The sequence below is a fragment of the Balaenoptera acutorostrata genome, chromosome 3, assembly GCF_949987535.1.
Source record: "Balaenoptera acutorostrata chromosome 3, mBalAcu1.1, whole genome shotgun sequence".
Classification (NCBI taxonomy): domain Eukaryota; kingdom Metazoa; phylum Chordata; class Mammalia; order Artiodactyla; family Balaenopteridae; genus Balaenoptera; species Balaenoptera acutorostrata.
Genome location: NC_080066.1, coordinates 86,949,617 through 86,970,179, shown reverse-complemented (window position 1 = coordinate 86,970,179; position 20,563 = coordinate 86,949,617). Strand labels below are relative to the sequence as shown.

General features: G+C 38.0%; 1 protein-coding gene across 3 annotated transcripts in view; it reads right to left on the bottom strand.

Moving 5' to 3' along the window:
* ATP8B4 (ATPase phospholipid transporting 8B4 (putative)) overlaps positions 1-20,563 on the bottom strand; it is a 305,912-nt gene that overhangs the window by 203,679 nt on the left and 81,670 nt on the right. The window lies entirely within an intron of this gene.

Sequence of the window (20,563 nt, the reverse complement as noted above, 5' to 3'; positions counted from 1 at the left end):
GATCACCTTAGTTTTGGAGAATTACCAAAATAATTATAATTGAGCCAGTTGGGCCCTCTCACACACCCCTCCCTTACCCACTGAAGAGACTAGGCAACATGCCTAGGGAAGAAACCAAGAGGGGGTGTTCAGGCCTAAGAGAGAAGAAGCTCTGAACCTCCACATCAGCTACAGCAGACTCAGGCCCTCGTATAGCCTGCCTTACTGAGGCAATTGTGGGATTTGCCAGATACCCTGACTAAACCACAATGCTATAGACTGAATGTTTGTATCCCTCCCAAATTCATATATTGAGACTTAATCCCCAATGTGATGATATTTGAAAGCTTTTGGAAGGTAATTAGGTCATGAGGGTGGAGCCCCAATGAATGGGATTAGTGTCGTTAAAAAAGAGGCCCCAGAGAGCTCTCTTGCCCCTTTCATTATTTGAAGACACAGCAAGAAGATAACCATTTATGAACCAGGAAGCAGCCCTCACCAGTCCCCAAATCTGCTGATGCCTTGATCATGGACTTCCCAGCCTCCAGAACTGTGAGAAATAAATTTTTATTGTTTACAAGCCACCTAGTCTTTGTACTCTGTTATAGCAAACAGAATGGACTAAGACACACAGAAAAACCTCTCTGTGTGCTGGCTATATCACTGGTCTTCCTATTTAAAGGAGAGGCCTGACAGGGAAAAAGACCTTTGAAACTGCACTAATCCATCTAGTCCTTCATTTGTAAATACAAACCAGCAACCATAAGTCACCAGACATCTGAGAAAAACCAAGAGCACAAAACAGAAGGATCCAAGGGGAAGAGATAATGCTGAAAACAGGTGGGGAAAGGGGGTTGTTTTTCTTTTTAATTCCAATTAGTACCTCAAAGATATTCAAGAAGACATGGCATCCATGAAACAAGAACAAGCTGATAGGAACAAAGAAAACAGAGAACAAGAGAAAGCTCCTGGAAATTAAAAATATTTAATGCATGAACTGTATAGTAAGAAAGACAGAATGAAGAATAAGAAATCTCTTAAAATATATAAGAAAATGACAAAAAAGAAATGTGAAAAAAAAAAACACTTAGGAGAAAGGAACATAAACAATGGATGGGAGGAAATAATCAAATAAATAGAAGAAAATTTCTCTGCACCAGAGTAAGACAACTCTTCAAAGCAAAAGGGCCATCAAGTGCCAGTCAGGATGAATGAAAATGGACCTACAGATCTTCATAAAATTTTGATAAAAAACAAAGAGAAAAATAGTAAAAACTTCCAGAAGGAAAAAAATGGGTAGCCCCAGAGTCATAAGAATTAGACCAACATGAAATTTCTCATCAGCAACAAGGATGATAGAAAACACAGGAGTGATGCCTTCCAGTTTTAAGGAAAAAATGTTTTTAAACTTAGAATTCTATACTCAGGCAAATAATCAATCAAGTATGAAAGGGCAATAAAAACATCTTCAGACATGCAAGAGCGTTTACACACAAGATCATCTCCAAAATAATGTAATGTTGTACTCAAGAATGTACAACAGGAAAAATAATGGTTTAAGTTTTTAACGTAAAGTTGAGTGGAAGAAAATATAGAAGGATGATGATCAGCTAGAGTCCCTAATGAAAATAAAAATGCCTGACATGATGACCCACACATCTGTTCCAGGTGGACCACCAATTCTACAGAAAAAGGGAAGGCCTGTCTATTGCCCTTTACTTCATAGTCTGTAAGGTAAAAATAAATTAATTTCTTTGGGAAAGTACAATTATGTGTTAGTTGTTGGCTCAAACAATAATTTCTCTAACAACTCCTCATAAAGTAGTCATTGTTTGAGATAAAGAATATAATATGAGAATTTTAGAGCTGTGTTTTATAACAGGCCTATGGATATCATCTCAAACACAATTCCAAGGGCCCAATGATAGAGTCTCTGTACTCAGTCCCTGCTGAGCTGATGAAGTTCAGAAATGTATTTTAGGATATTTAAAAGAGCAAATGAACTACATGTCCTTCGAGCAATCATCCTAATTATTATTTCTCTCAACTGCACTTGCGCTAAACACTAAATGACCATAAGCTTGAGATTGAACTTCCTAGAAAATACCCGGAGAGCTGCTATGCTGTGCTGCGAGCTAAGTATAGATGTGTAAGACAGATGAGCAATGCTTAATAGTGTTAGCATTCTTTTGTGACAGCTGAGGAGCCTACCAAGACATGTGTTTGGATAGGAAGCCATCCTTCACCATTTCAGTGAGCCAAGACAATAGCCATTAGCAGAGGCAAAATTATCTTAGACATTGTTTTTAATCTGCTCCAGAATATAGTAAAAGAAGTCATTAAACCTTCAAAGTTCTGTTTCACACAGGGTGTTGGAAATAGTCTTTACTCCCCAAATCTCGTCAAGGCCAAAATAATTTGATGTCTGCCTCAATCAAATAAAATATCAATGAAGCACTCATAGAATGCTTATCTTTGAGCCACGTGCTTCCTGTTACATAATCCAAGATAACTAACTGAGGATATGTCACCTATTTTATGAAATGGTTATTTATAAATCAGTTAAATGTTAGGGAACATTTATCAAAAAGAGTAACCTGAGTTTCAGAATATGACCTGGAGGTACCCACTCCCTCCCTGAAATAATTATCTTATAGGGCTGACAGTTTGTTTGACTTGGTTTCAGACAATAAAACCATATCCATTTATGTATGCATGTATGCTTGTCTTTCCTTTTCGAAGGAGGAGATGCATCTAGAAAAATCCAACAGTGTTATCAGATAACTAAGACCTAAGTTTAAAAGGTGGGAGAAAAAAAGGGGAGGGGGAATTCCCTGGTGGGCCAGTGATTAGGACTCCATGCTTCCACTGCAGGGAGCCCAGTTCAATCCCTTGTCTGGGAACTAAGATCCCTAAGATCCCAGAATCACGGGGCACGGCCAAAAAACAAAACAAAACAAAAAATTAAAAAAGATGGGCGGGACCTAACACTACTCTGCTGGGAATTTTTAATTGCAATCAAGATGCTGTTCTCATGTCACCAAGACTTTTTAGACCCATAAAAATAGGTTTGATGAAAGAGCCCTCAGAAGAGGCCAGGATCACGAAGGAAGAGGCCCGAGATCTTCCACCAAACCATCTGCATGAGCACATTTTTAACTCAGGACCTCTCCTTACCTATGCTTCCTCTGTAAAATAATGCCACTTTCTGTTGCCATCATTAAGTGAGAAAATGTAGGGAAAGCACTTTATAAACAGAAAAATACTTGAAGAGTCTTTTTTTAATGAAAAAAAATAGCAAATAAGAGGTGAAAAAAAGGAAATCATCCAAGTTTGGCTAGTCAGTCTTAACGTCACTATTACTATTATTGCTGAAGAGGGTCTGAAGTAATTTTCTGAATATTCTCAGTAGAAATTGACAAATGCCCATTGATTCTACTCTAGGTCCTCAAAGGCAACACCCACTTCCTAATCTGGGCTCTTCTCCCTCATAACAAAATAAATTTTACATTATCCAGCTTCCACTTCCAGGAGACAAGAGAAGACAGGTCACTTACATCTTTTTTGATGAGTTTGTCTCTGAACAATGCATAACACCTTAGGGTTTAAGACTAGTTAGTGAATGCAGCAACTCTGTTAACAAGATCAAGAGTAAAGGGAAGATTTAGGAGGCTTCCACCAGGCCCATGAGTGATCACAGCAACTATGAGCCCATAATTAATGAACACACTGTCTTTCTTCAATTAACTCCAGAGCATTTTGTCCTTTACCAAATGTGGTTTAGGAGACAGCCTCCAGGCAGTTGGCTTTAGCTCCCCAAAATCATGAAATGATGAAGCACCACAGAGAATTTAGGGGTCTCTGTATATAACCCTGATGGCATGGACTGACATTTCCTTATCAAGGTTGGTCCCAGTCCAGAAGCTGAAGAAGGTCTTGAAACATGGAGAATCACTTGGGGTTTGGGGTTGTTGGTTTTTTGGGGTTGCGTCAGAAATCTCACAAAAATTCCCTCAAGTCAAATCAATAACTTAAGCTTTTTCCCTTCTTAATTTTCTTTCATTCGTCACAATCTGGTCTGTGGTTGGGAGCCAAAGCAATTCATTAAAGACATGAGGAAAGAACAATGAGTAGGGAGAACTTTAAAGAAAAGAGTTCCCCAGCCTTCAAGATTTCCTGATTTGATTCCAAAAGCACATTCTGATACAATTGAAAAATATGTGTCCTGAATCAGGGTTTCCTATTGAAACCCAGTGGTGACCTGCAGCTGCTGGGATTTTTTAACATTTCAGCAGCAAACTAAAGAGAGAATCGAGGCCAAAAAAAAAAATCTTTCCACAAGTTTTAAAAAAATTCTTGTCCTCAAAAAAGAGCTTGGAAACAGAATTAGGGGAGTCAAACAAATACTAAAGGCCCTTGGGTTTGTTTTCCTCTGGGCTGAGCCAATTTGCTCATCAGGTCCAGATATTTGGAAAATTTGATTTATTGGGAGCTTTGTTTCTCTCATGGCTTACGATAGCTTCACAAAGAAAAATAAAAATATTTTACCAGTTCATTCTTCTTCAAGCATACATGAATTATATTATACACATTACAAGTAAAATCGACAAAAATTTTCTTATGGGCCCTCACCATGTGGTTTTCCGTAAGTATAGATTCACAACTGGAGATTTAAGACTTACTGTAATATAGTGAAGATATTAACAGCTAACATTTATTGAGCACTGGTTAAAAGCTAGATACTATATGAAGTGTTTCACATGCATTAACCCTCAAAACAATCCTATTAGGTACGCACTATTATTAGCCCCACTTTACAAGTGAGAAAAATAAAGCCTAGCACGATTATGCAATAGAGTCAGATTTCAAACACTGAACTTCCAACCTTGTAAAAGGAGCTTGGAAGAGATTCTAGGTATAAGGAGATGGTGGGTGGTACCATGCAGAGATGATTGGGAAATTGTAAATTAATGTATGCCTGTGTCCAGAGGTCAAGGAGAGGGAGAAGAGGCCTCTCTAGACAAAAGTGATACTCCAGGATGTACTGCAAGTCACAGGCTCCTTCCCAATTAACCTTGGTGCCCTGGGACCTCTTACATTTCATTCCTTCCAGCCTTCTCTCTGCCTCACAGTAGAGGCCCCCTCAGAGAACCTGACTGCCCTCTCCTTGGAGACTTTCAGCAGTCATTGCTGAGAACACTCTCCCAAACCCCTGTCCAAAACTTACTGCTTTCTTATCAACCTTTCTCTTATGGATCCGATGTTAGACTGCTGGTTTTTTAATCTACATTCTTTTACAATTTGATCATCTACAGCAAAAATTGCATTGTTATGAATTATGCCAGGATCAGAATGTTTTCTGTACAGATGAAAAATAGCTATATTTTTCTATAGCCTGCCTATGCAAAAAAAAAGAAAAAAAAAGAAACCTCAGGATCTACCCTAAGGATCCCAAGAGCCTAGAAAAAGCTGAAGGACATTTAATTTCCCTTTGTGAGACACATTCCAGCCATCCAAGGGAAATCAAGCCACCTGTCACAAAGTGAGAGGAAAGAACCCCAGGTGGGGAAGACAGAGACACGTGAGAAGGAAATCTGAGAAGGGTTCTTATCTGCTTCATACCTTATCAGCTTACACAGGAAGCTGTGTCTCTCAAAGCTTCTGTTTGTCGTTTTGAGATGCATAGGGCTATAAATATGAGTTTCTTTAGTACATACTGGTCTCAGGTCTCAATCCCTGAAACTGTGTGGCAAATAAAATCTGCTGGAGCCAAGACAAAGTGATTTATTGCAGAAATGTTTAATGAACTCCTTTGAGCAAGGCTCTATTCTAGAGAGTGAAGGAAAAACAAACAAGACATCAATAGTCTTCAAAGCGTAAACGTGCCTACAATACCTGCACAGCAAGGAAGCAGAAGAGAGGCCTAGGGAGCCACAGAAAGCAGAGAAAAGGAAAGTCAAGTCCAGGTGGGTGGTCAAAAGGCAACCCCACCTGTCCTAGGCAGCTCTGAAGGGAAGTTAGTCAGCTGTATACAAACTGTGGAGTGTGGTAGGTTGTTTTTGCCAAGCACCTTATCTAAGCTGAGCCATAGTCATTTACTAAAAAGAGAAGACATTTGGTAGAGGTGGTCTGCCACCTGAGATGGGGTGAAATATGGGCTTTGCAAGAGGATATCTACAGTTCCTCCTCAGATGTGCCTTCTAGGAGAATACTGGACCAAGTGTGAAAAGACAGAAAGAAAAAAATAGGGGCTTCGATTTATTTACCTATTCGTGAAGCATTCAGATAATACACATTTTAAAGGAGATAAAATAGAGCCAGAACTTCTGGCAGAAAAGAAATCTGCCTACTTCTCCGCCCCTCCTCTGCACACACTCTGGTCCAAGCCACCTCACCTCTCCTCCCAGCTGTCGTAATAACCCCTCCTCAGGTCTCCTCACTTCTACCCCTGCCCCTATCATCTATTTTCAACAGAGCAACCAGAGTGACCCTTTTAGAATTGCATGAGTTTCCGATTGCTGCTCTAACAAATCACCACAAATGTAGTTGCTTAAAACAACACAAACATATTGTCTTATTGTTCTGGAAGTCGGAAGTCCAAAAATGGATCTCACAAGGCTAAAATCAAGGTGTTTCTTCAAGACTGAGTCCCTTCTGGAGGCTCTAGAAGAGAATCTGTTCCTTGCCTTTTCTAGCTTCTAGAGGCTGCCCACATTCCTTGGGTCATGGATGCATCACTCTGACTTCTGCTTCCACCATTCCATTGCCTTCTCTGATTTTGACTCTGCTGCCTCCCTCTTATAAGAACCCTTGTGATTACAATGGGCCCACCCTTATAATCTTTCCATTTTAAGACCCTTAACTTCATCACATCTGCAAAGTGTCTTTTACCATGTAAGGTCACATAGCCACAGGTTCTGAGGTTTAGGACATGGACATCTTTGCAGGAGGGGGCATTAATCTGCCTACCACAAAAATCATCTCTTTTCTCTGCACAAGATGTCCAGTGTTGCTCATCTCAAGAGAGAAGCCAGCTCTTACAAAGGCTTCAGGGCCCTGCTTGATCTTCACACACCCACCCTGTTACCTCTCTGACCTCAAATCACTACCAGAAGCAGACCCTCCATGAAGCTAATGAAGCTTAAGCTTCAGCTCACCTCACTTGCACTTTCCATCCCAAGGCCCTGGGAGTAGCACTAGAAATTTGTTTGCATTGCTTTTACTCTGTTTTGCTTTTTGATTTGCAATGGTAAAATATTTTAGCCACAAGAGCTAAGACCATTGTCTCCTCCACTCTATTTCCTCCTGTCACATTTTGCCTCGTGTGAGATGATGCTGGAATCCACATGAGGGGCTGTCAAGTGGGAAATACATTGAGTATGTGTTTAGTGGAGTATATTTATGTGATTCACTGTCACTTCTGTATAGAGTTAACTTACTGGTGGTCACCCCAGAGTAGGAATGGTTCTTCTGTCTCCATGGGGAATCACCCAGCATTGCAAGATGAATGTGCAGGGCCCAAGGTCATACGGCAGCATAACTGTGTCTGATAGCACCTGGCACCAGAAGAATGTGGATAATGGAGGAGACAGGGGTTTGCAATACAGAGCCAGAAGTTAACCTACACAGGATTCTTCCAATCATCACACATGGAAAACTGTATGGGGAAGATTTAACTTTCATCAACTACTAGTCAAAACAGAATTTATCTCATGTTAGCAGTATTAGGAGAATGAACTGTTGAGTATCCTCAATACTATATGTAATAAGCATATCATATATATTTTTTTACATGGGGATTGCAAAATATAAAATTTATTAGGATTCCTGTGCTTATAGAGCACAAACCAATTTGTACTAGTACTAAATATAGTAAGTACATCTGTCACAGCTCAGATATGAAGGAAACTTCATGGAAGTTTTCCCAAGGTTGACAATTCTAAATCTTTACATGACATTATGAAGTCATGAAGCTGAAAAACTATTCTAATCTATCATAAGCTAACATAATTTTTAAACTAATTTAGATTAGTTCAAGATGGCGGCGTAGAAGGTCGTGTGCTCACTCCCTCTTGCAAGAGCACCGGAATCACAACTAAATGCTGAACTATCATTGACAGGAAGACACTGGAACTCACCAAAAAAGATAGCCCACATCCAAAGACAAAGGATAAGCCGCAATAAGACAGTAGGAGGGGTGCAATCACAATAAAATCAAATCCCATAATTGCTGGGTGGGTGACTCACAAACTAGAGAACAATTATTCCAGAGAAGTCCACCAACTGGAGTGAAGGTACTGAGCCCCACATCAGGCTTCCCAACCTGGGGGTCTGGCAACGGGAGGAGGAATCCCCAGAGAATCAGACTTTGAAGGCCAGCGGGATTTGTTTGCAGGACTTTGACAGGACTGGGGGAAACAGAGACTCCATTCTTGGAGGGCACACACAAAGTAGTGTGCCCATCAGGACCCAGGGGAAGGAGCAGTGACACCGTAGGAGACAGAATCAGACGTACCTGCTAGTGTTGGAGGGTCTCCTGCAGAGGTGGAAGGCAGCTGTGGTTCACCACAAGGACAAAGACAGTGGCAGCAGAAGTTCTGGGAAGTACTCATTGGTGTGAGCCCTCCCAGTGTCCACCATTAGCCCCACCAAAGAGCCTGTAGGCTCCAGTGCTGGGTCACCTCAGGCCAAACAACCAACAGGGAGGGAACTCAGCCCCACCTATCAGCAGACAAGGAAATTAAAGTTTTACTGAGCTCTGCCCACCAGAGCAACACCCAGCTCTACCCACAATGAGTCCCTCCCATCAGGAAGCTTGCACAAGCCTCTTAGAGAGCCTCATCCACCCGAAGTCAGACAGCAGAAGCAAGAAGAACTACGATCCTGCAGCCCACAGAAGGAAAACCACAATCACAGAAAGATAGACAAAATGAAAAGGCAGAGGACTATGTTCCAGATGAAGGAACAAGATAAAACCCTAGAAAAACAAGTAAATGAAGTGGAGACAGGCAACCTCCCAGAAAAAGAATTCAGAATAATGATAGTGAAGATGATCCAGGACATCAGAAAAAGAATGGAGGCAATGATTGAGAAGATGCAAAAAATGTTTAACAAAGACCTAGAAGAATTAAAGAACAACAAAAAAAAAGAGATGAACAATACAATGACTGAAATGAAAACTACACTAAAAGAAATCAATAGCAGAATAACTGAGGCAGAAGAACGGATAAGTGACCTGGAAGACAGAATGATGGAAATCACTGCATGGAACAGAATAAAGAAAAAAGGATGAAAAGAAATGAAGACAGCCTAAGAAACCTCTGGGACAACATTAAACACACCAACAATCACATTATAGGGGTCCCAGAAGGAGAAGAGAGAGAGAAAGGACCCGAGAAAATCTTTGAAGACATTATAGTCAAAAACTTCCCTAACATGGGAAAGGAAATAGCCACCCAAGTCCAGGAAGCACAGCGAGTCCCAGGCAGGATAAGCCCAAGGAGAAACACACCAAGACACACAGTAATCAAACTGACAAAAAACTAAAGACAAAGAAAAATTATTAAAAGTAACAAGGGAAAAACAACATAAAAGGGAACTCCCATAAGGTTAACAGCTGATTTCTCAGCAGAAAATCTGCAAGCCAGAAGGGAGTGGCATGATACATTTAAAGTGATGAAAGGGAAGAACCTACAACCAAGAATACCCTACCCAGCAAGGATCTCATTCAGATCTGATGGAGAAATCAAAAGCTTTACAAACAAGCAAAAGCTAAGAAAATTCAGCACTACCATACCAGCTCTACAACAATTGCTAAAGGAACTTCTCTAAGTGGGAAACAGAAGAGAAGAAAAGGACCTACAAAAACAAACCCAAAACAATTAAGAAAATGGTAATAGGAACATACCTATCGATAATTACCTTAAATGTGAATGGATTAAATGCTCCAACCAAAAGACACAGACTGGCTGAATGGATACAAAAACAAGACCCATATATATGCTGTCTACAAGTGACTCACTTCAGACCTAGGGACACATACAGACTGAAAGTGAGGGGATGGAAGAAGGTATTCCATGCAAATGGAGATCACGAGAATGAGAGAGTAGTAATATTCATATCAGACAAAATACACTTTAAAATAAAGACTGTTACAAGAGACAAGGAAGAACACTACATAAGGATCAAGGGAACAATCCAAGAAGAAGATATAACAATTGTAAATATATATGCACCCAACATAGGAGCACCTCAATACATAAGATTAGAAATCAGTTACAGGAAAAAAAACTAAAAAAATACAAACACATGGAGGCTAAACAATACACTACAAAGTAACCAAGAGATCACTGAAGAAATCAAAGTGGAAATCAAAAAATATCTAGAGACAAATGACAATGAAAACATGATGATTCAAAACCTATGGGATGCAGCAAAAGCACTTCTAAGAGGGAAGTTTATAGCAACACAATCCTACCTCAAGAAACAAGAAAAATCTCAACTAAACTATCTAACCTTACACCTGAAGTAACTAGAGAAAAAAGAACAAACAAAACCCAAAGTTAGTAGAAGGAAAGATATCATAAAGATCAGAGCAGAAATAAATGAAATAGAAACAAAGAAAACAATACCAAAAATCAATAAAACTAAAAGTTGGTTCTTTAAGAAGATAAACAAACTTGAAAAACATTTAGCGAGACTCATCAAGAAAAAGAGGGAGAGGACTCAAACCAATAAAATTAGAAATGAAAGAGGAGAAGTTACAATGGATACTGCAGAAATAAAAAGCATCATAAGAGACTACTACAAGCAACTATATGACAATAAAATGAACAACCTGAAGAAATGCACAAATTCTTAGAAAGGTATAACCTTCCAAGACTGAACAAGGAATAAATTGAAAATACGAACAGACTAATCACAAGTAATGAAATTGAAACTGTGATTAAAAATCTTCCAACAAACAAAAGTCCAGGACCAAAAGGCTTCACAGGTGAATTCTATCAGACATTTAGAGAAGAGCTAACACCCATCCTTCTCAAACTCTTCCAAAAACTTGCAGAGGGAGGAACACTCCCAAACTCATTCTACAAGGCCACCATCACCCTGATACCAAAACCAGACAAAAATACTAGAAAAAAGAAAATTACAGACCAATATCACTGATAAGTATAGATGCAAAAATCCTCAGCAAAATACTATCAAACAGAATCCACATTAAAAGGATCATACACCATGATCAAATGGGATTTAACCCAGGGATGCAAGGATTCTTCAACATATGCAAATCAATCAATGTGATACAACATAGTAACAAATTGAAGAATAAAAACCATATGATCATCTCAATAGATGGAGAAAAAGCTTTTGAAAAAATTCAATACCCATTTATGATAAAAACTCTCCAGAAAGTGGGCATAGAGGGAACCTACCTCAACATAATAAAGACCATATACAACAAACTCACAGCAAACATTCTCAATGGTGAAAAACTGAAAGCATTTCCTCTAATATCAGGAACAAGACAAGGATGTCCACTCTCACCACTATTATTCAACATAGTTTTGAAAGTCCTAGCCACAGCAATCAGAGAAGAAAAATAAATAAACGGAATACAAATTGGAGAAGAAGAAATAAAACTGTCACTGTTTGCAGATGACATGATACTATACACAGAGAATCCTAAAGATGTTACCAGAAAACTAATAGAGCTAATCAATGAATTTGGTAAAGTTTCAGGATAAAAATTAATGCACAGAAATCTCTTGCATTCCTATACACTAACAATGAAATATCAGAAAGAGAAGTTAAGTAAACAATCCCATTCACCACTGCAACAAAAAGAATAAAATACCTAGGAATAAACCTACCTAAGTAGGTAAAATACCTGTACTCAGAAAACTATAAGACACTAATGAAAGAAATCAAAGATGACACAAACAGGTGGAGAGATATATACCATGTTCTTTGATCGGAAGAATCAACATTGTGAAAATGACTATACTACCCAAAGCAATCTACAGATTCAATGCAATCCCTATCAAATTACCAATGGCATTTTTTACAGAACTAGAACAAAAAATCTTAAAATTTGTATGGAGTCACAAAAGATCCCAAATAGTCAAAGAAATCTTGAGAAGAAAAAAAACAAAGAAACGGAGCTGGAGGAATCAGACTCCCTTGCTTCAGACTATACTACAAAGCTATAGTAATCAAGACAATATGGTACTGGCACAAAAACAGAAATATAGATTAATGGAAAAGGATAGAAAGCCCAGAGATAAACCCACCTATTGTCAACTAATCTATGACAAAGCAGGAAAGGATGTACAGTGGAGAAAAGACAGTGTCTTCAATAATTGGTGCTGGGAAAACTGGACAGCTACATGTAAAAGAATGAAATTAGAACATTCTCTAACACGATACACAAAAAAAAAACTCAAAATGGATTAAAGACCTAAATGTAAGGCCAGACACTATAAAACTCTTAGAGGAAAACATAGGAAGAACACTCTTTGACATAAATCACAACAAGATCTTTTTTGACCCACCTCCTAGAGAAATGGAAATAAAAACAAAAATAACCAAATGGGACCTAATGAAACTTAAAAGCTTTGCACAGCAAAGGAAACCATAAACAAGATGAAAAGACAACCCTTAGAATGGGAGAAAATATTTGCAAACAAAGCAACTGGCAAAAGATTAATCTCCAAAATATATAAATAGCTCATGCAGCTCAATATCAAAAAAACAAAAAACCCAATCCAAAAATGGGCAGAAGACCTAAATAGACATTTCTCCAAAGAAGACATACAGATGGCCAAGAGGCATATGAAAAGCTGCTCAACATCACTAATTATTAGAGAAATGCAAATCAAAACTACAATGAGGTATCACCTCACAGCAGTTAGAATGGGCATCATCAGAAAATCTACAAACAACAAATGCTGGAGAGGGTGTGGAGAAAAGGGAACCGTCTTGCACTGTTGGTGGGAATGTAAATTGATGCAGCCACTATGGAGAACAGTATGGAGGTTCCTTAAAAAACTATAAATAGAATTACCATATGACACAGCAATCCCACTGCCGGGCATATACCCAGAGAAAACCATAATTCAAAAAGACACATGCACCCCAATGCTCATTGCAGCACTATTTACAATACCCAGGTCATGAAGCAACCTAAATGTCCATCAACAGACGAATGGATAAAGAAGATGTGGCACATATATACAATGGAATATTACTCAGCCATAAAAAGAAATGAAATTGAGTTATTTGTAGTGAGGTGGATGGACCTAGAGACTGTCATACAGAGTGAAGTAAGTCAGAAAGAGAAAAACAAATACCGTATGCTAACACATATATATGGAATCTAAAAAAAAAAAAAAAGTTTCTGAAGAACCTAGGTGCAGGACAGGAATAAAGACTCAGATGTAGAGAATGGACTTGAGGACACGGGGAGGGGGAAGGGTAAGCTGGGATGAAGTGAGAGAGTGGCATGGACATATATACACTACCAAATGTAAAACAGATAGCTAGTGGGAAGCAGCCGCACAGCACAGGGAGATCAGCTCGGTGCTTTGTGACCACCTAGAGGGGTGGCATAGGGAGGGTGGGAGGGAGAGGCAAGAGGGAGGGCATATGGGGATATATGTATATGTATAGCTGATTCACTTTTTTATAAATCAGAAACTAACACACCATTGTAAATCAATTATACTCCAATAAAGATGTTTTAAAAAAAAATGAAGATGTGGTACATATATACAATGGAATATTACTCAATCATAAAAAGGAACGAAACTGGGTCATTTGTAGAGACGTGGATGGACCTGCAGACTGTCATACAGAGTAAAGTAGGTCAGAAAGAGAAAAACAAATATTGTATATTAACAGATGTATGTGGAATCTGGAAAAATGGTACAGACAAACCTGTTTGCAAGGCAGAAATAGAGACACAGATGTAGAGAATAAATGTATGGACACCAAGGGGGAAAAGCAGGTGTGGGTGTGGGGGGCATGAATTGGGAGATTGAGATCGACATATATACACTAATATGTATAAAATAGATAACTAATGAGAACCTGCTGTGTATTACAGGGTACTCCACTTCGCTGTACAGTAGAAACTAACACAACATTGTAAAACAGCTATACCTCAATTTAAATAGAAAAACTAATTTAAATAATGTGCTAGAGGAAAAATTGAATTATCTTTCTAGTGTCGCTATAGAAAATTATATAACAAAATAATGGTCATGAAAGAGGCAATCAAAAAATATGGGGCCAAAAATACAGGAAGAAAGGTATTATAAAAGTGCATCAGGCCGTGAATTAATGAAGTTATTATGTTATTTTTCTGGGTTTTGTGAAATGTATGGTATGTTTCAGATTTTCAAATTTGTGATATATAGGGATTTATTTTCTCATGCTAAATGAACATGTCTTTCATACCTAATTTTGTATTAGTTTAAAGCCTCAAAAAACTGGATCCAGCCATGATAACCACCCTCTCCCTTGCTCATTCAACTCCAGTCACAGTGGCCTCTATGTTGTTCCTTGGACATGCCAGGCCCACTCCCACCTCAAAGCGTTTGCACTTGCTGCTCCCTCCACCTAGAATGCTTATCCTCCAGATAACTACATAGCTCCCCTCTCACTTCTTTCAAGTCTTTGCTCAACTATGTCTTTCTCAATTCAGCCTTCCCTGATTACCCTTTTTAAAACTGCAGCGCTTCCAGTGTACAAGATGACTTACTTATTCATTTATATTGCTGACTATCTTTCCCTCTCCCCACAAGAATGTAAGCTCCATACAGATTGAAGGTTTTTTTTATTTTTTTAAATCTGTTTTGTCCACTGTTCTGTTTGGAACAGTGTCTGGCACATAACAGGTGTTCAGTAAGTATTTGTGAAATGGCTGGCTGGCTGACTGGATGAATGGATAAATGAATAAATGAATGAATGAATGAACTATCAATCAAAGTTTAGATTATCATAGGACAACCTGCACTACCACAGTGAGACAAGATCATACCAGCCAAAATCACTGAAATGTGATGTCTTAATTGGTTTATTTACTGCATGAAGGTAGATTTACAATTCATAGTAGGCTTTTAATTTCTGAATTATCAAAAGTATTTTTCCTTATAGAAAATACCATGTTTGGGACTATCTCATAAACTTTCAGATTTCATTCCACCATCAAAAGAAAATCCAGATTTCAAAATTAAGCCAAGAAATAAAAAATTTTATTTTCCTTTACATTAGGAAGTTCTGTTTGAATGAATAGTGAAAGCAACATTAGTTGAGAAATGGGTCCACCAGAGAACTATAACTCAAGTAGCATTTAATAAAACTACTTAAAATAATAATGACAGCCACCATTCATTAAGTGCTTGCTATATGCTAGATACTGGCTCAAATACTAAATTAAAGGTGCGTTCTAAGGTGTGGGTCTATGGAAGGAATATAAAAGCATTTTTTAATAATAAATGATTATAATTCTTGGGATGAAATTTTTCAATTAAGAAATTTTTTTACAAAACCAAAGTATGACAATTAATATTATACATTTGGGAATCCTAAATAATAAAGAAATGGAGAATTGAAGCAATGTATTTGGAAATATGTTCTAAGCACAATAAATATGTATGACATAGACTGCTATTCTGAGTTTTATTATTTTATTATTCACTGTAATGAGGTAGTTCAAGATAGATTTATATTTGTGTATGTGTCATAGCTAAAGTTTAAACTCATTCTAGCAGATATTACTCAGCCATAGAAAAGAACAAAATATAATGCCATTTGCAGCAACATGGAGCGACCTAGCAATTGTCATACTGAGTGAAGTAAGTCAGACACAGAAAGACAAATATCATGATATCCCTTATATGTGGAATCTAAATAAAAAGTGTACAAATGAACTTATTTACAAAACCAAAGTAGAGTTGTGGATGTAGAAAACAAACTTATGGTTATGAGGGGATAAGGGGTGGTGGGGGAGGGATAAACTGGGAGATTGGGATTGACATATACTCACTACTATATATAAATTAGATAACTAATAAGAACCTGCTGTATAGCACAGGGAACTCCACTCAATACTCTGTAATGACCTATATGGGAAAAGAATCTAAAAAAAGAAGAAAGAGTGGACATATATATGTATATATAACTGATTCACTTTGTTGTACACCTGAAACTAACACAAACATTGTAAATCAACTATACTCTAATAAAATTGTTTTTAAATTAGAAGAAAAAAAAGAATATAATAATAATGGATACATAATAATGAATCCAACCTGGCTTATATTTTTCTTTATACCCACACAATTGTAAAACATTATTTTTAATATTTTTTGGAGGAAGGGGCCCATGAAGACCCCATGAAAGACATAATGTGACCTTGGTCTGACTCTTCCCATCCCATACCCCATGAGCATGCTAAGGGCTTCACTGTGGACTAAGGCAAGTTGTTCCACAATCCTCACATTTTGGAATCAAGAACAGCCTTAGCTAGCTTAAAGAAAGCCCCAAATTATCTACTTTTTGCTTCCCATATTACCAAAGTACCTAAAATCTGAATTAGGTATTTTACACATGAACAATGCTCTTCCTGATTGCTTTGTAGGAAAGCACATATATGCTTTAAAGTAATTGTCTCTGGACCTCCCATTTGAGCTTATACAGAAAGGGTGAATTACAAATAACAAATAGAAAATAGATTGTAAGCATGTTTTAAATACTTGAGTCAATTAGAATTTTTCACATCTTGAAGAATGTGGGATTTATGTGAATATGGAGATAATAAATAATAAGGCATATATCTAGGAGAAAATTTTTGTTTTCGCACAACACTCATGGTTGGCTTGTTAAATTCTGACATACATCGTCAATGTCCCAAGCTCCCTGATAATGTTGTAGAAATTTATATAAATGTAAGTGCACCTTTCTTAAATGTTGCAGATATTAAATAACTCATTGAGGTAAAATATCACTTCTGCATGATTTTCCCCCTGACAACACCAGGCTGATTAGAAGTTCTTTAGTCTGCTCCTCTGGAAAATATACTGGCAGTGATGTTTAGAAAACTGTTATTAAGTTATCATTGTTACTGTAAACTTATTTGTGTGAGGATACATGTGTTTTATTGAATCATAAAAAGCTACGTGAAGTCAAGAAAAGTTGGCACTACCTAGCATATCATAGGCACTCAAAAATGTTGTTGACTAACTGAATAAGTAAATGAATATTTTAGATTGAAAAAGGTCTCCAGTCTATAACCAGATCTATAGGAATTGATATAACCTAAAGATGCCTCATTCCCAATCACGATTATGTACATGATGGTGACACCAATGTCAGTCCCTCAAGTCATTTGGTCATTCTAACAAGTCCAAGAGGAAGGAACTGACCTCAGCTTTCTCTGCCAATCAGCACCACAGTGGATACAGACCCAGCTATGTGGCCAAAACATTTAGCCTCATTACACAGCTATTTACAAATGAGCTATTTACAGCTCATTACAAATACCTATGACTGACTGTAAAATGAAATTCCGTATGAGGAAGATCAGCAAGTTGCATTCCCCATCAAAACAGTTTCAAGTAACTAATTTATTAATTGTCCATTTGAAAAAACAAGTATTGGGCTTCCCTGGTGGCGCTATGGTTAAGAATCTCCCTGCCAATGTAGGGGACATGGGTTCGAGCCCTGGTCCAGGAAGATCCCACATGCCACGGAGCAACTAAGCCCGTGCGCCACAACTACTGAGCCTGTGCTCTAGAGCCTGTGAGCCACAGCTGCTGAGCATGCGTGCCACAGCTACTAAAGCCCATGTGCCTAGAGCCCATGCTACGCAACAAGAGAAGCCACCACTATGGAAGCCTGCACACCGCAACAAAGAGCAGCCCCCACTCACTGCAACTAGAGAAAGCCAGTGCACAGCAATGAAGACCCAATGCACCCAAAAATAAATAAATAAATAAATAAAATTTGTAAATATATATATATATAATCTACATAGTATTTGTGTCCAAAATATTCACTCCAAATAGATTTAGGAGCTGGACTGCACTTTTCCAAAATTCAATATAATGAAAAACTATTCTAAATCTAAAAGAAAATAAAGGGATTAAAAGCCAAACACAGGGCTTCCCTGGTGGCGCAGTGGTTGAGAATCTGCCTGCCAATGCAGGGGACATGGGTTCGAGCCCTGGTCTGGGAAGATCCCACATGCCGCCGAGCAACTGGGCCCGTGAGCCACAATTACTGAGCCCGCGCGTCTGGAGCCTGTGCTCCGCAACAAGAGAGGCCGCGATAGTGAGAGGCCTGTGCACCACAATGAAGAGTGGCCCCCGCTTGCCACAACTAGAGAAAGCCCTCACACAGAAATGAAGACCCAACACAGCCATAAAAATAAATAAAAAATAAATAAATTAAAAAAAAAAAAAAACTTGCTTCCTTTAAAAAAAAAAAAAAAAGCCAAACACAATGTATGAACATTGGTTAGATATTGTACCAAAAATAAAAACAAGCTCTGAGACATGAGATGTAGGGACAAATGGGGAAACTGAAAAATGGAATGTATGTTACTTATTCATCAATGTTACATTTCTTAGGTGTGGTGATGATATTGTAGTTAAGTAGGAGAATGTCCTTGTTCTTAGGAGATCTGTGCTGAAATATTTGGGGTGGAATAGGGAGGGTGGGAGGGAGATGCAAGAGGAAGGGGATATGAGAATATATGTATACATATAGCTGATTCACTTTGTTATAAAGCAGAAACTAACACAACATTGTAAAGCAATTATACTCCAATAAAGATGTTTTAAAAAAATTTTGGGGGGTAAGAGTCATGATGTCTACAACTTACTTTCAAATATCCTAATGACAACAAAAAGTGTATGTGTGTGCATGTGTGTGGGTGTGTGCTGGTGGCAGTGAGGGGGAGGAGAGGAAGCAAATGTGGCAAAATGGTAATAATTGTAGAATTTAGGTGAAATGTATTTGGGTGTTTACCATTCTTTTAATTTTTATGTAAAATCCAACATTTCCAAAATTAAAAGTTAGAGGAAAATGTAAAAAATAATAATGTTATAGAGAAAGGTTTAAAGACAGAAAAGGTATCTATGATTACAGTATTATGTTTTAAGAGCAGGTTCAAAGTAATGCACACCATAGTTCCATTTGGGAATATATGGATGAATATACATTAATGTATTAATAGAGGTCACTGATTGGAGCCCTCTAAATTGTGCAACTTGGCAGTCTGGAGTGTTTATCTCTAGATTGTCCAATTACAGTCACTTCTATTTTCTTATTTTTATTTATAAAAAATTGCTTATTTTATACATATACAGTCACATATATGTACAAATTATTTTAAAAGAGTGAGAATGAACTTATCAAAACCTTGCAACAATAGTTTCTGTTGGAAACTTGTCCCTGTCAAAACTGGTTAATCTGATGTTTACGCTATTAAGATTATACCAGTGACTGGATATAAATAAATCATTTTATTTGAAAAAGAAAAAAACGATGACAATAATTCTAGACTCTTAAATTGGCACTGGGAATATGAAAGTATTGCCCCAGAGGGCATAACTAATGACCTATGGGTGCGAACTACATTGAGACAGATTTCAGCTCATTATGAGATTGAACATTGCCATGAATGTGTCCAACAAGGGAACAGACTGAACCATGAAATAATTGCCTATCAAAATAGCTTAACCACCTGTCAGAGATATGATAAGAAGGAGGGATAGGGTATTAGATATACTCTAATCCAGCCTTTGGTCTCTAACAAGTCCATAGTCAAAAATAAAGAAAATAGGGACTTCCCTGCTGGTCCAGTGGTAAAGAATTCACCTTCCAATGCAGGTGATGCGGGTTCGATCCCTGGTCAGGGAACTAAGATCCCACATGCCGTGAGGCAACTAAGCCCACTTGCCACAGCTACTGAGCTTGCGCACCTCAACTAGAGAGCCCACATGTTGCCAACTACAGAGCCCCTGCACCCTGGAGCCTGCATGCCATAACTAGAGAAGAGAAAACCCGCACACCACAACTAGAGAGAAGCCTGCACACACAAAGAGCCCATGCACTAAAACAAAAGATCCCGCATGCCTCAATGAAGATCCCGTGTGCCACAACTAAGACCCGATGCAGCCATAAAAAGTTAATTAATTAACTAATTAAAGTTTTAAAAATAATAAAGAAAATAGCAGTAATAAACTGAATACATTTCCACTGAAGGAAAAACTACACAATACTCTGTCGCTGACTAACAAGACATAAGACAAGATTAATACTCTCTGGTCAGGATGCTGTATTTTTTTAAATTGGAATACTATTAATACTGTTCAGCTAGACCAATTACTCAACTAAAAACAAAGTGTGTTACTTGCCATCATGAACCCAAATTATTTCTAAACATATGAACTTAGTCTTAAGTGTTGGTGTATTCATATAATGGAATACTGTTTTAAAAGAAAAAATGAAGAGGAACAAACTACTGAAACATACAACCATATGGATATATGTCAAAAAAACCTTATGCTGAGTGAAA